The 16,245-nt window shown below is 43.2% G+C and overlaps 1 pseudogene; it reads right to left on the bottom strand.

The window, feature by feature from the left end:
- The window catches only part of LOC138843819 (serine/threonine-protein kinase Nek3-like), a 51,346-nt pseudogene that overhangs the window by 23,829 nt on the left and 11,272 nt on the right, over positions 1-16,245 (bottom strand).

A 16,245-nucleotide genomic window follows, 5' to 3' on the forward strand; every position in this document is an offset into this window, starting at 1 on the left:
AAGATCTCTGGGACCTTCTCCTGCCCTCCTGTCCCCAACTCTCATTCTCCCCCAAAGTGAGTCACAGAAACCAGAATTCCTCTTCCCCAATGTGGACTATAGAAACTAGAACCTGGGGCCGGTGCTGTGGCATAGCAGGTATAGCCGCTGCCTGCAGTGCTGACATCCCATGTGGAAGCTGGTTCGAATCTTGGCTGCTCCACTTCTGATCCAGCTCTCTGCTATGGCCTGAAAAAGCAGTAGAAGATGGCCCAAGTCCTTGGGGCCCTGCACCCATGTGGGAAGATGTGGAGGAAGCTCCCGGCTTCAGATCAGCACAGCTCCCACCCTTGCAGCCAACTGGAGAGTAAACCAGCAGATGGAAGACCTCTCTCCCTGCCTCTCCTTCTCTGTGTGTGTGACTCTTTCAAATAAATAAATAAATAAATAGATCTTTAAAAAAAGAAAAGAAACTAGAACCCTCTTTCTAATGTAAGCTGTAATCCTAAACCTATCACACTAGCCCTCTCCCACCTTTGTGCCTCAGACTGGCCATCAAGAAATTCTCTGATACACCCTTGTCATCAGACCATCATTCCAGGGAAGAAGTCCTGTCCCATACCTGGGAGGAAGAAGTGCTGTACTGAGAGCCGGAGAAGAAAGCTGAACAGGCAGGGCTTGCTGGATTTCCCCTCTCAGTCTATTACCACTAAGCCATATCCTTTGTCTAATCACATGTCTGCACACCCATCCACGTATTATCATACCTAAGCATAAGAATGACACTTTTTCTGGGTCTTTGTGTCTTCCTTATGAAGGCTTCTGTGACATGTAATATGTTGATTAAATCTTTTTTCTCTCTCTTTTTAAAGATTGATTTTATTTATTTGAAAGGCAGAGTTACAGAGAGGGAGAGACAGAGAGAAAGAGACCTTCCATCCACTGGTTCACTCCCCAAATGGCCACAATGGCTGGAGCTGGGCCACACAGAAAGCAGGAGCCAGGAGCTTCTTCCAGCTCTCCCACATAGGTGCAGGGGCCCAAGCACTTGGGCCTTCACCTGTGGCTTTCCCAGGCACATTAACAGGGAGCTGGATCAGAAGTGAAGCAGCCAGGACTCAAACTGGCACCCATAGGGATGCTGGTATTGCAGGTGGCAGCTTAACCCATTCTGCCACAATGCCGGCCCCTCTCCTGTTAACCTGTCTTTGTTATAGGGTATTGACCATGTCCTTTTTGATGAGTGCAGAAAGGTATCATTCCTTTCTGTCCCTACACTAGACGAGAGTCCTCACCGGCACTTACTAGGATCACTTCTGTGCCATTGCTGGGTTAGCTGGGGTCAAGACATGTAGACAGGCATATGAATTTAGAGTCAGTCTAGTGTGATAGCCCAGCTCCTGCTGAGGATGTGGACATCCTCCAATTAAGAAGAAAAGGAAACCCGCTTGTGGGCAGCACACTGCACAAAGGTACAACTGCAAAGGGCATTTCCTGCTGGCACCATCGCAGATGGCGGGCCGAGGGAGTTTTAGCAAAGACTCTGTACAGAAAATGAATTCATCTCTGAATACCGTGGAGGGGGAATTTCTCAAGATGAAGTAGACTGGAGAGGGAAAGTAGAAGATAAATAACATGTGCAGCTTTTTGTTCAACTTGAACAATGATTCTGTAGTGGATGCAACCAGCAAGGGTAACAAAATTCATTTTGCAAATCATTCAAGGAATCTCAACAGATGCAACCAGTATCTGTAATCTGAAGTCTGTGGGGACTGAAAAAGAAATGGAAATCCCTTGACCTCTGCTAGTTCCTTCCTCCCCTTCCTGTCTGAAATAGCTGCCCGAGCTTCCGGAACCTCAGGTACCACGGGCAATTTAGAAAAAGAAAATGCAAGCCGGCGCCGTGGCTCAATAGGCTAATCCTCCACCTTGCGGCGCCGGCACACCGGGTTCTAGTCCCGGTTGGGGCGCCGGATTCTGTCCCGGTTGCCCCTCTTCCAGGCCAGCTCTCTGCTATGGCCAGGGAGTGCAGTGGAGGATGGCCCAGGTGCTTGGGCCCTGCACCCCATGGGAGACCAGGAAAAGCACCTGGCTCCTGGCTCCTGCCAGGATCAGCGTGGTGCGCCGGCTGCAGCGGCGGCCATTGGAGGGTGAACCAACGGCAAAGGAAGACCTTTCTCTCTCTGTCTCTCTCTCTCACTGTCCACTCTGCCTGTCAAAAAAAAAAAAAAAAAATGCAGTTTGAAATTTTGAGTTTGCAAAGTACTGTCAGAATGACTTACAGTACTGAGTTTTAAAGTCAACTTTTTTTTTTTGGACAGGCAGAGTGGGCAGTGAGAGAGAGAGAGAGAGAGAGAGAGAGAAAGGTCTTCCTTTTCCATTGGTTCGCCCTCCAATGGCTGCTGCGGCCTGGCGCACCGCGCTGATCTGAAGCCAGGAGCCAGGTGCTTCTCCTGGTCTCCCATGTGGTTGCAGGGCCCAAGCCCTTGGGCCATCCTCCACTGCACTCCTGGGCCACAACAGAGAGCTGGACTGGAAGAGGAGCAACCAGGACAGAATCCGGCGCCCTGACCAGGACTAGCATCTGGAGTACCAGTGCAGTAGGCGGAGGATTAGCCTAGTGAGCCAAGGCGCTGGCCATTAAAGTCAACATTTTATTGCTTTCTCACTCGCTGCAAAAGTGTTTTGTGCCAGTGAATTTTTTTTTTTGCAATAATGCAGAAAAGTACATTTTTCACCTTTGAATAAAGAATACTTAAATTAAAAAAAAATTAGTGATCGGGGCCAGTGCTCTGGTGTAATAGGCTAAGCCTCTGCCTCTGGCACTGGAATCCCATATGGGTGCCAGTACATATCCTGGCTGCTCCTTTTCTGATCTAGCTCTCTGCTGATGGCCTGGGAAAGCAATGGAAGATAGCCCAAGTGCTTAGGCCCCTGCATCCATGTGAGAGACATGGAAGATGCTCCTGGCTCCTGGCTTAGGATTGGGTCAGCTCCAGCCATTGCAGCCACCTGGGAAGTGAACCAGCAGATGGAAGATCTCTCTCTCTGTCTCTTCCTCTCTGTAACTCTCTCAAATAAATAAAATCTTTTTTAAAAATAGTGATCTAAAATCACTTATCAGTGAAAAGGAATGAATTTACACAGATGAAACCTGAAAACATTACATAAGTTAAAGAAGCCAGACCCAGTAGGACAAATCTTGTGACATTCTGATTAGGAAATATAAAGACAAGCAAACTCATAGAGACCAAAACAAACCTGAGGTCACCAAGGATTGGGTTGGGGCTGGGGGCAGGTAAATGCAGGTTTATTGTTTTTTTTTTTAACTTTTATTTAGTAAATATAAATGTCCAAAGTACAGCTTATGGATTACAATGGCTTTTTCCTCTCCATAACTTCCCTCCCACCCGCAAACCTCCCAATTCCCGCTCCCTCTCCCATTTCATTCACTTCAAGATTCATTTTTAATTCTCTTTATATACAGAAGATCAATTTAGTATATATTAAGTAAAGATTTCAACAGTTTGCACCCACACAGAACATAAAGTGTAAAATACTGTTTGAGTACTAATTCTAGCATTAATTCACATTGAGCAACACATTAAGGACAGAGATCCTACATGAGGAGTAAGTGCACAGTGACTCCTGTTGTTGACTTAACAAATTGACACTCTTGTTTATGGCATCAGTAATCTCCCTAGGCTCTTGTCATGAGTTGCCAAGGCTATGGAAGCCTTTTGAGTTTGAGGACATTGATCTGATTTAGGTCATAGTCAAACTGGAAGTTCTAGTTCTCTCCTCCCTTCAGAGAAAGGTATCTCCAACTTTGATGGCCTGTTCTTTCTACTGGGATCTCACTTGCAGAGATCTGTCATTTAGGTGTTTTTTTTTTTTTCCAGACTGCCTTGGCTTTCCATGCCTAATGCCTAAAATACTCTTATGGGCTCTTCAGCCAGATCCGAATGCCTTAAGGGCTGATTCTGAGGCCAGAGTGCTGTTTATGACATCTGCCATTCTATGAGTCTGCTGTGTATCCCACTTCCCATGTTGGATCGTTCTCTCCCTTTTTTATTCTATCGGTTAGTATTTTCAGACACTAGTCTTGTTTATGTGATCCCTTTGACTCTTAGACCTATCAGTATGATCAACTGTGAACTGAAATTGATCACTTTGACTAGTGAGATGGCATTGGTATATGCCACCTTGATGGGACTGAATTGGAATCCCCAGGCACATTTCTAACTCTACCATTTGAGGCAAATCAGCTTGAGCATGTCCCAAATTGTATATCTCTTCCCTCTCTTATTCCCACTCTTATGTTTAACAAAGATCACTTTTCAGTTTAATTTAAACACCTAAGAATAATTGTGTGTTAATTACAGAGTTCAACCAATGGTATTATGGTATTAAGTAGAACAAAAAAAAAATACTAAAAGGGATAAAGTATTAAGTTGTACATCAACAGTCAGGACAAGGGTTGATCAAGTCAGTTTCTCATAGTGTCCTTTTCACTTCAACAGGTTCCCTTTTTGGTGCTTGGTTAGTTGTCACCGATCAGGGAGAACATATGATATTTGTCCCTCTGGGACTGGCTGTTTAATAGGTTCAGAGTTTCCATCTAGGGCAATGAAAAGTTGGCTTTTTTAAGTTTTTATTTTATTTATTTGAGTGGTAGGGTTACAGACAGAGGGAGAGAAGGAGAGAAAGGTTTCCCATCCACTGTTTCACTCCCCAAATGGCTGTAAAGGTTGGAGCTGAGTAATCTGAAGCTAGGAGCTTCTTCTGGCTTTTCCATGTGGCTGCAGGGGCCCAAGGACTTGGGCTGTCTTCCACTGCTTCCCCATACCATTAGCAGGGAGGTGGATAGGAAGTGCAGCAGCTGGGACTCGAACTGGCACCCACAGGTAGCAATGAAGTTTTGGAACAGTGGTGATGGCTGCACAATATTATAAGTAAAATTAATGGTGTTGAATTGTTCACTTAAAATTGCCTAAAATGGTAATTTTTGGCTATATATATTTTATTGCAATAAAAAACAAAAAGCCATGATTGAAAATATGAATAATTCTCTTACATGTGCTTTGAGGCCATTGTCACTGATCAAGAAATCCTGTCTTTTGCAAATAAAAAATGAATGCAACTGGAGATCATTATGCTTAGTGAGATGAGCCAAACTCACAAACATCATATGTTTTCTCTGATGTATGGTAGCTTATATATAGAGTACAAAAAAAAACACCCTAAATGTATAAGAATAAAATTGACATCTTATCATCTGATGATCATTTACAACCCTTGTCTATATTCCTGTGGAACAGTGGTCTTTCTACTTTTTACTGCTGAACACTATATTCAGTGGAGTATTAAGCCTGTGATTATAAAGTAAATCAAAAGTATGCTATGGCAAAAATTAAAAGAAAAGAAGGATGGAGGGAGGTTTCCTTAAGTTCTCGGATTGTATCTTTGAAATACATGAAATCTGTTCTTTTTTAACAATAAAAAATATATTTTAAAAGAAAAATGAAGAAACAGATCAAATAACTGGTGACTTACAGAAGCTCATCCAGCAGTGCAGGGCTCCAAGACTGATGATGTCGTCACACGTCAAAGATGCAGAACTGCTTCCCCGCTGGGGCCCCACAGCCTTTCAATATCTCAGAGCACCCAAGGGCAGCCAGTGCCCCGTAGATGGATGTCTCAAAAATGTCATTTTAAAGCACTTACCGTCGAGCTTGCTTCATTTCCCAAGGCAATCCTGATTCTGCTGGTGTCTGCTTAAAAAGAAAAAGGTGGGCAGAGAAACACAGGAAGAATCACCTGATGAATTCCCTAATGGGATCAGCACAAAGCTTAAGAGACAAGTGAGGGTCTTCAAGGCAAAGAACCTGGGGCCGACGCTGTGGTGTAGCAGGTTAAAGCCCTAACATATAGCACCAGCATCCCATATGGGCACTGGTTCGAGTCCCAGCTGCTCCACTTCTGATCCAGCTCTCTGCTATGGCCTGGAAAAACAGTAGAAGATGACCCAAGTCCTTGGGCTCCTGCACCCACATGGGAGACCTGGAAGAAGCTCCCGGCTTCAGCTCAGCTCTGGCTGTTGCAGTCATTTGGGGGAATGAACCAATGGAACGGAAGATCTCTCTCTCTCTCTCTCTCTCTGCCTCTCCTTCTCTGTGTAACTCTTTCAAATAAATAAAATAATTCTTTAAAAAAAAAAACCTGAAGAGCGATTCCAGGCTTTAATCACACAATAACACACTCCACGTGTTCAAAGAAGCTATTTCTGTTGTTAAGTCCTGATGTTAAACTCTGAAAGTTTAGAGACATCTCCATTCACTTAGGTCTCTGTCTCTCTCTTCCTCCCCCTCTCCCTCTCTCTGTCACCTTGCCTTTCAAATAAACATATCTTTAAAAAAAAAAAAACATAAAAATTCAAAATTGCTATTGTGCGGCAGGCATTTGGCCCAGCAGTTAGGACATCAGCTAGGATGCCTGCATCCCGCATCAGAATGCTTGAGTTCAATTCCTGTCTTGGGCTCCTGATTCCACTTCCTGTGAAGGTGCACCTGGGTTCCTGCCACCTAAGCAGGACACCTGGACTGTGTTCCTGGCTCCCAGCTGTGGCCTGGCCCAGACCTGGCTCTTGTGGGCATTTGGGGAGTGAACCAGCGGATGAAAGATCTGTCGGTCTCTACCTCTCTTTCTACCTTTCAAATAAATGAAACTAAATTGAAAAAACATTTTCAGAATTGTTACCCTTTTTTCTTGGTGCATTATGCTTAGACTTTTTGGTTTCTTCTAGTATCTGTTCACCATATTCTGAGATGATCTGAAAATTAAAGTTGGGAATTTATATACATCTCTTTAGACACTGCCGTAATGTTATTTAATTATCAACAATCTTCAGCACAATAATATTTAAGTTGAAAAATAAAAAATGACATTTGAAAATACATGTAGTTAGGCAGAGATAAATATAGACATTTGTATATTATTTATATATAAAATATGTAAATTTATACATATAAATAAAGATCTGTATGATTACACAAGCCACAGCTGAGCTTACACTTGGAAACAGTATTGTGGGATGAAGAAGAAAAGGGAAGGAAGCATTAACATTCTTTATTTTACTCTACTTTACTTTACTTTTTCTTTACCTTTTCTTTACTTTTTCTTTACTTTACTTTACTTGACAAGCAGAGTTAGACAGTGAGAGAGAGAGACAGAGAGAAAGGTCTTCCTTCTGTTGCTTCACCCCGCAAATGGCCGCCATGGCCAGCGCACTGCACCAATCTGAAGCCAGGAGCCAGGTGCTTCCTCCTGGTCTCCCATGGGGGTGCAGGGGCCCAAGCACCTGGGCTATCTTCCACTGCTTTTCCAGGTGCATTAGCAAGGAGCTGGATTGCAAGTGGAGCATCTGGGACACAAACCAGTGCCCATATGGAATGCCAGCATTGTAGGTGGAGGCTTAACCTGCAACACCACAGCACCAAGCCAAAACGGCACCACAGAAGGTTTATGGAAGGGGCAGCATTGTGGTGTAGTGGTTGAGCAATTGCCTGCAGTGCTAGCATCCCATGTGAGCACCAGTTCAAGTCCTGGCTGCTCAACTTCTGATCCAATTCCCTGCTAATAGCCTGGGAAAGCAGCAGAAGATGGCCCAAATGCTTGGACCCAGCACCCATGTGAGAGAAACTCCTGGCTCCTGGATTAGGTCTTGTTCAGCCCTGTGTGTCATTTGGGAAGTGAACCAGTGCATGGAAGATCTCTTTCTCTCTCTCCCTCTCTATAACTCTGCCTTTCATTTATTTTTTTTTTTATTTTTTATTTTTTGACAAGCAGAGTGGACAGTGAGAGAGAGAGACAGAGAGAAAGGTCTTCCTTTGCCATTGGTTCACCCTCCAATGGCCGCCGCGGCCAGTGCACTGCGGCCGGCGTACCGCGCTGATCCGATGGCAGGAGCCAGGTACTTACCCTGGTCTCCCATGGGGTGCAGGGCCCAAGCACTTGGGCCATCCTCCACTGCCCTCCCAGGCCATAGCAGAGAGCTGGACTGCAAGAGGAACAACCGGAACAGGATCTGGTACCCCAACCAGGACTCAAACCCAGTGTGCCAGGGCCGCACTGTAGGTTAAAAGTTTAAAAGTACTCTTGCAAGTGTGTTGACAAGATAACAAGCCCTGGAAACCTGTTCACAGCTGATCCAACAGGCGTCCTACCTCAGGGGGGAAGCACTTCCCCAGGAGCGGAGCTAGGCTGCCTCTGCACAGGAGCGCCGAGGCTGAAGGGCAGTGCAGGGGATTCTTCCTAAACATCTGCTTGATTAGAAACTGCAGCTCTTAGGAGTAATGGGAAGGCAGTGGCCTGATGGACCCTCCACATATTTTGAGGATGAGACTTTTCCAACTATTGGCCTGAAACTGGAAAGTAAAAACAGAACTTGAAAAGCAGAAACAGAGAAAGAAAAAGGAAATTAGAAAATACCAACTGAATTGAATTCATATAAACTATTTTAATTTTATAAATATACGTGAGGGTAGGTCATTTTTCTTTCCAGAAGTTTCCTTAAGATATTTGTTGTGGCAAAACATGTCAAGCTGCTGCCTGCGATGTTATGAGCACTGGTTCAAGTCTCAGCTGCTCCACTTCCAATCCAGCTCTCTGCTTATGGCCTGAGAGAGGAGTGGAAGATGGCCCAAGTGCTTGTGTCCCTGCACCCATGTGGGAGACCCAGAAGAAGCTCCTGGCTCCTGGCTTTGGCCTGGCCCAGCCCAGACAATTGCAGCCATTTCGGGAGTGAACCAGTGGATAGAACACCTCTCTCTCTCTCTGTCTCTACCTCTCTCTCTTTAACTCTTATTTTAAATAAATAAAATAAATATTTTCTTAAAATAAAGGTACTATTCTATAGGGAGCAGCTGTTTAGCCTAGTGGTTAAGGCACCTGCATCCCAAACCAGAGTGCCTCAGCTGGACACCTACTCTGGTTCCTGACTCCAGTTTCCTGCTAAAGCAGACCCTGGGAGTCAGAGGTGATGGCTCAAGAAATCGGGCTCCTGCCACCCACTTGGGAGACCTGGATTGAGTTCCCAGTTCCCAGTCCTGGCCACTGCAGGCATTTGGGGAGTGAGCCAGTGGATGCAAGTTCTCTCATATAAATACATAAAACTTCTATCTCTCATATAAAGAGATAGAAAGTATATCTCTCATATAAATACATAAAACTTAAAAGATAATATGGTGGTTCAGGAGAAAGGTCAGCATGAACAATAAGAAACTTGCCTGCCTTGCATACTTTTAAAGTCAACATCAATGTTGTTACAGATATACATTTTTAACATAAACTCACAATAATACATATGACTTTTTTAAAAAAATGATATAGAAGACTCACAATATGCATAATATTCTTTTGATCCATTATTCCTCCCCAGAAACCCCAAGACTTATACTGTAACAACATGTACTTTTGGCTTTTCCAGATTTAAACTACTACTGTAAAATCCTTCTTAACATTCATGCCATTAAAGAAGCTATTGAAGTTTGACAAGTAAAAGAGTGGAGACATAAAACGACACAGTGGAATAGCATCCTAAAAGTTTTCCATGTGTAATATATTTACTGGAACCAACATTAGCCGTCAGCCTTGCTAATGCTCATATAAGAACATGTTGGCACTCTATCTTGAAAGTGTATTGCCCTATTAATAAAAAAAAGTGAAGACATGAAAAAAACCCAACCTATAACAAAGGAAACTTCAGATAATGAAAAATAAAATTGAATGTGCTTGGCCTCAGGCTTTTAAACAATTATACTGCATTTCTACATTTCCTAAAGGTTTGGGAACAACTGTTTTTAAAAATATATTTATTTATGGGGGCTAGTGCTGTGGCTTAGTAGGTTAAGCCTCTGCCTGCGGTGCTGCAATCCCATATGGGCACTAATTGGAGTCCCAGCTGTTCTGCTTCCAATCCAGCTCCCTAATTATGGTCTGGGAGAGTGGTAGAGGAGGGCCCAGGTCCTTGGGCCCCTGCACCACATGGGAAGCCGGGAAGAAGAGTGAACCAGCAGAGGGAAGACCTCTGTCTCTCCCTCTCTGTGTCTGTACATAACTCTGCCTCAAATAAATAAATATATCTCTTAAAAGTATATATTTATGGGCCAGCGCCATGGCTCACTTGGTTAATCCTCCGCCTGCACCACCAGCATCCCGTATGAGTGCCAGTTTGTGGTCCTGGTTGCTCCTCTTCCAGTGCAGCTCTCTGCTGTGGCCCAGGATGGCAGTGGAGGATGTCCCAAGTGCTTGGGCCCTGCAACTGCATGGGAGACCAGGAGATGCACCTGGATCCTGGCTTCGGATCAGCACAGCACTGGCCGTAGCAGCAATTTGGGAGGTGAACCAACAGAAGGAAGACCTTTCTCTCTCTCTCTCATTGTCTAGCTCTACCTGTCAAAAAAGGTATATATTTATTTATTATTTTTATTTATCTGAAAGGCAGAGATAGAGATCTTCCATTGCTGGTTCATTCCCCAAATGCCCATAAAAGCTGGGGCTGGGTCAGGCTGAATCTAGCAGCCTGGAACTCAAATCTGAGTCTCCCACATGGGTGGTAGGGCCCTAACCACTTGAGTTATCACCCACTGCCTCCCAGGGTGGGCATTAGCAGGGAGCTGGAAGTGGAAGTGGAACTGGGACACAAACCCAGGCATTCCAGTATGGATGTGGGTATCTCAAGCAGCATCTTAGCCACTGCAACAGTGTCTAACCCCAAAAATACAAAAACTGTGTCTTAAAGCAGAGAAGAGATGAAATACTGTGTGCCAAAGAATCTGGGCACTATAGTCCTCCCTGTGTATTCTTGCTAGGAAGAAGAAGAACAAGTATATTTATGCTTATGAAAAACATTTCTAAAATATTCATGATGTTAAAATTAAATAATTTTATTTGTATATAACAGTGTTTCTCAACGTAAGCTATACATCAGAATCACCTGTGGGTTTTTTTATGATTTCTTTAATTTGAAAGGCAGAGTTACAGAGTGAGAAAGGGGGGCAAGAGAGACAGAGAGAGAAAGGGAGGGAGACACAGAGAGAGAGAGAGAGAGAGAGGGACAGAGAGAGATGACTGATCTTTCATTTGTTTGTTCACTCCCCAAATGGCACAACAGCCAGGGCAGGACCAGGCTGAAAACAGGAGACAAGAGCTTTATCTGGGTCTCCCATGTGGGTGCAGGGGTCCAAGGACTTGGGCCAACTTCCAGGCTTTCCCAGGCATATTAGCAGGGAGCTGGATTGGAATTGGAGCCGCTGAGACTCAAAGAGGTGCCCACGTGTGCTGCTGGCTGGCATCATAGGCTGCGGTTTTACTCACTACACCTCAGCACCAGACCCAGAATAACTTCTTAAAAATACTAATGCCCAGGACACCTTCAGAGTTAGCATGGGCCCAGGCAGCAGCATTCTCACAGGTTCCCCACCGCGTTCTAACTGGACGGGCAGCATGACAAGCCGCTTGTTCAAATAGACGCCCTCTCCTGAACAGCACACACCTTCAGTTTGCGTTACCTTCCTCTGGTGGTGCTGAGGGATTTTTCTCAGCCATTCCCTCTCCTGAGCTCTGTGTGCAGTCAAGCACCTCTGTATAAGAGCTTGGTAGAGCTTATTTTCAATTCATTCCCAAAGAACAGAATTTATTTCCATGCAAAGCAAAGACTTAATGGAAATCCATTCTACAATTGCTGTTCTTTGCAATAAACTACTGCTAAACAGAAAGGACAAAGTATTTACCATCTATTTTGTTGAATTATTTTTTAAAATATTTAGAAAAACACAACACAATGTGGCAGAGTCTATTTTCTCATATTTCAGTTACAGAGGAAACACACATGATAAGTAAAATCTAATTTCAAAAAGATTGGTATAAAAATGGTACAGCCATTCTGGAAATGTTTGGCTATTCCTCAGAAAGCTAAACATATAATTATTGTATTATACATCAATTCCACTCTTGGATATACACCTCAAAAACTGGAATCAGAGAGTCTGACAGACATTTGCTCTCATGTTCATAGCAGCATTATCCTCAAGAGTCAAAAAGTAGAAACACCCCAACTCCAGTGTCCACAGACACTGTATACTGTATACACACAATGGAATATTATTCAGCCACAAAATGGAATGGAATTGTGATACATGTTCAACAAGGATGATGAGCTTTGAAAACACTATGCTAAGTGGAATAAACAAGACATAAAAGACAAATATATTTTTTGACAGGCAGGGTGGACAGTGAGAGAGAGAGACAGAGAGAAAGGTCTTCCTTTCTGCCGTTGGTTCACCCTCCAATGGCCCCCACGGCCTGTGCGCTGCAGCCGGCGCATTATGCTGATCCGAAGCCAGGAGCCAGGTGCTTCTTCTGGTCTCCCATGCGGGTGCAGGGCCCAAGCACTTGGGCCATCCTCCACTGCACTCCTGGGCCATAGCAGAGAGCTGGCCTGGAAGAGGGGCAACTGGGACAGAATCCGGCACCCTGACCAGGACTAGAACCCGGTGTGCCGGCGCCACAGGTGGAGGATTAGCCTATTGAGCCATGGCACCGGCAAAAGACAAATATTTTATTACCTCACTTACATGAAATATCTAGAATATGTGATTCATAGAGACAGAGAGTAGACTAGAGACCAGGAGCTGGGGGAGAGGAACAAGGAGTAATTATTTAATGGGTGTAAAGTTTCTGTTTGGGATGGTGAAGAAGTTTAACAGGGAAGTATTATTGATGATTGTGCAATACTGACAATATAGTTAATGCCACTGAATTATACACATAAAAATGGTTAAAATGGCAAATTGTGTATTATATATATATATTTACCAAAAATCTTAAAAATTTAAGAACACTGATCAGCACGGGAGTTTTGACCTGCTCCGTTTCCAACCTGGGCTGGTGGTTCACCCCTCCTTAGGCAACCTGGTGGTCCCCCGCTCCCGGGAGGTCACCATATTGATGTCAAACTTAGTGTGGACACCCGATTGGCATAGCGCATGACAGCCCAGAACTCCTGGACTCAAGCGATCCTCCGGCCTCAGCCTCCTGAGTAGCTGGGACTACTGTTGAAATCTTTACTTAATGCATACTAAACTGATCTTCTGTACAAAAAAAAAAAAAAAAGAAATTATCAATTCCCAACTTGACTCTCACTGGGATTAAACATGACAATAGGTCTGATCTGATTTCATCATCATTTAAAAAAAATCATCTATTATTTTTCACTTTATGTTTCTGTGTGGGAGCAAACTGTTGAAATCCTTACTTAATGTATACTAAGCTGATCTTCTGTATATTAAGATAATCGAAAATGAATCTTGATGTGAATGGAAGGGGAGAGGGAGTGGGAAAGGAGAGGGTTGTGGGTGGGAGGGACGGTATGGGGGGAAGCCATTGTAATCCATAAGTCGTACTTTAGAAATTTATATTCATTAAATAAAAGTTAAAAAAAAAGAAATTCAAAAAAAAAAAATTTAAGAACACTATGGCAAAAAGAAGGGAAGAAAAGCTACATATAGAACAACAGAAATGGGAGCCATGGGAGCTGCAGGGTCTGCACGCCAGTGCAGGAAGGGGAGTGGATGTCACACAGACACCAGCGGGGAGAGCAGGGACACCCAGGGCTCCGAGTCCACACATCAGCACTGGAAGGGAAGGTGAGCTCAGTAACCCGAGACATTGGTGGGGAAACGGTGGTCAGAATCTGGAGGGGAGTGGGAAAGTTCACCAGACTGACTACAGGAGAGAAGGAAAAAAGGTAGGGGGGGTACTGGTACAGATGAGTTTCTCTCTAGTTTCTCTCTCCACCAACCTTGCAAAGGCAAGCAAGAGACAAAGAGCAGGCCCCACTCTGGATTTACATAACAACAGGGGAGAGCTAAGGAACTGAGTCGCTACAATTCAGTAGCCTAGGCAACCCAGTGGGAGTCCAGAGGTGAAACGGAGCCTGCACAGACTCTTTGGGTAGAAGCCAGAGATTGGAAGCTAAATACCATCAATCCTGCACAGCCATGCCGTGCGGTATTACTTACCTCCTGAATAAATAAATAAAATAAATAAATAAATAAATAAATAGAGATTTACCATGCATAACCTGAGGGTGTCACCTTTGCACACCCATAACCCGGAAGAACCAAGCAGAGCTCTCAGGCCAAACCCATCTCAAGCCTCCAAGGCTCCTCCAACAGCAGGCAGTCCACTTAACACAGACATAGTATAAAATAAAAAAATAAATAAATAAACAAATGCACAGTGACGAAAGAAGAATTAACTATGCCAAGCAACAAACACAAAAGTTGAGGGAACAAGATCAACGATGACACTATGATGCTTCCAAATAAACAAAACTCCCCAAGCCAAGATTATGAAGATGATGAGATAGAAGAAATGCAAGATACGGATTTCAAAAAATTTATGATAAGAACATTTAGAAGTTTTCAAAAGCAAATCCTTGAACTACAGAAATCCTTATTGGACAGGATTGAAAATCTCTCTCGTGAAAATGAAATTTTAAGGAAGAATCAAAATGAAACGCAGAAACTAGTAGAACAGGAAAGTGTGATAGTGAAGAGAAATCAAAATGAAATGAAGAGCTCAATAGATCAAATGACAAACACATTAGAGAGCCTTACAAACAGAATGGGTGAAGCAGAAGAGAGAATATCGGACTTAGAAGTCAGAACACAGGAAAACATACAGTCAAACCAAAGAAAAGAAGAGGAAATTAGAAATCTAAAAAATATTGTTGGGAATCTACAGGATACTATTAAAAAAACCAACATTCGAGTTCTAGGAGTTCCTGAAGGCATGGAGAGAGAGAAAGGATTAAAAGGCCTTTTTAGTGAGATACTAGCAGAGAACTTTCCAGTTTGGAGAAGGACAGAGACATCCTAGTACAGGAAGCTCATAGAACCCCCAGTAAACATGACCAAAAGAGATCCTCACCACGATACGTTGTAATTAAACTCACCACAGTGAAACATAAAGAAAAGATCCTAAAATGTGCAAGAGAGAAACGTCAGATTACTCTCAGAGGATCTCCAATCAGACTCACAGCAGACTTCTCATCAGAAACACAGATACTTAAAGATGTGCTACACTCAGAAACACAGAAACACGCCCATCAATATGAAAGAAGGTAAAGGAAGAAAAACCACCAGTAAAAGAGCATGGAAAGCTCAAAGCATATACTAGAAAATATATCCGGGAAAATGGCAGGGCAAAGTCACTACATATCAATAGTCACATTAAACATTAATGGACTTAACCCTTCAGTTAAAAGACACCGATTGGCTGATTGGCTCAAGGAACAAAACCCAACTATTTGTTGCCTACAAGAAACACATCTCTCCAAGAAAGATGCATGCAGACTGAAAGTGAAAGGTTGGAGAAAGATATTCCATGCCAACAGAAACCAAAAAAAAAGGCAGGTGTAGCCATATTAATATAGACAAAATAAACTTTAATACAAAAACTGTTAAGAGAGACAAAGAGGGGCACTATATACTGATTAAGGGTTCAATTCAATAGGAAGATATAACTATTATAAATGTATATGCACCTAATTACAGGGCACTGGTCTATTTAAAAGATATGTTAAGGGACTTAAAGGGAGATTTAGATTCCAATACAATAGTACTGGGGGACTTCAATACTCCACTCTCAGAAATAGACAGATCATCCAGACAGAAGATCAACAAGGAAACAGCAGATTTAATCAACACTATTGCCCAAATGGATCTAACAGATATCTACATAACTTTCAATCCTACATCTAAAGACTTCACATTCTTCTCAGCAGTGCATGGAACCTTCTCTAGGATTGATCACATACTAGGCCATAAAGCAAGTCTCAGCAAATTTAAAAGAATTAGAATCATACCATGCAGCTTCTCAGACCATAAAGGAATGAAGTTGGAAATTAGCAACTCAGGAAACCCTAGAAAGTATGCAAACACATGGAGACTGAACAACATGCTCCTGAATGAACACTGGGTCATTCAAGAAATCAAAAGAGAAATCAAAAACTTGCTGGAAGTAAGTGAGGATAACAACACAACATATCAAAACTTACGCGATACAGCAAAAGCAGTACTGAGAGGCAAGTTTATAGCAATAGGTGCCTATATCAAGAAATTGGAAAGGTACCAAATAAATGAGCTTTAAATGCAGCTCAAGGACCTAGAAAAACTGCAGCAAACCAAACCCAAATCTAGT

This window comes from Oryctolagus cuniculus, chromosome 9, assembly GCF_964237555.1.
Source record: "Oryctolagus cuniculus chromosome 9, mOryCun1.1, whole genome shotgun sequence".
Lineage (NCBI taxonomy): Eukaryota > Metazoa > Chordata > Mammalia > Lagomorpha > Leporidae > Oryctolagus > Oryctolagus cuniculus.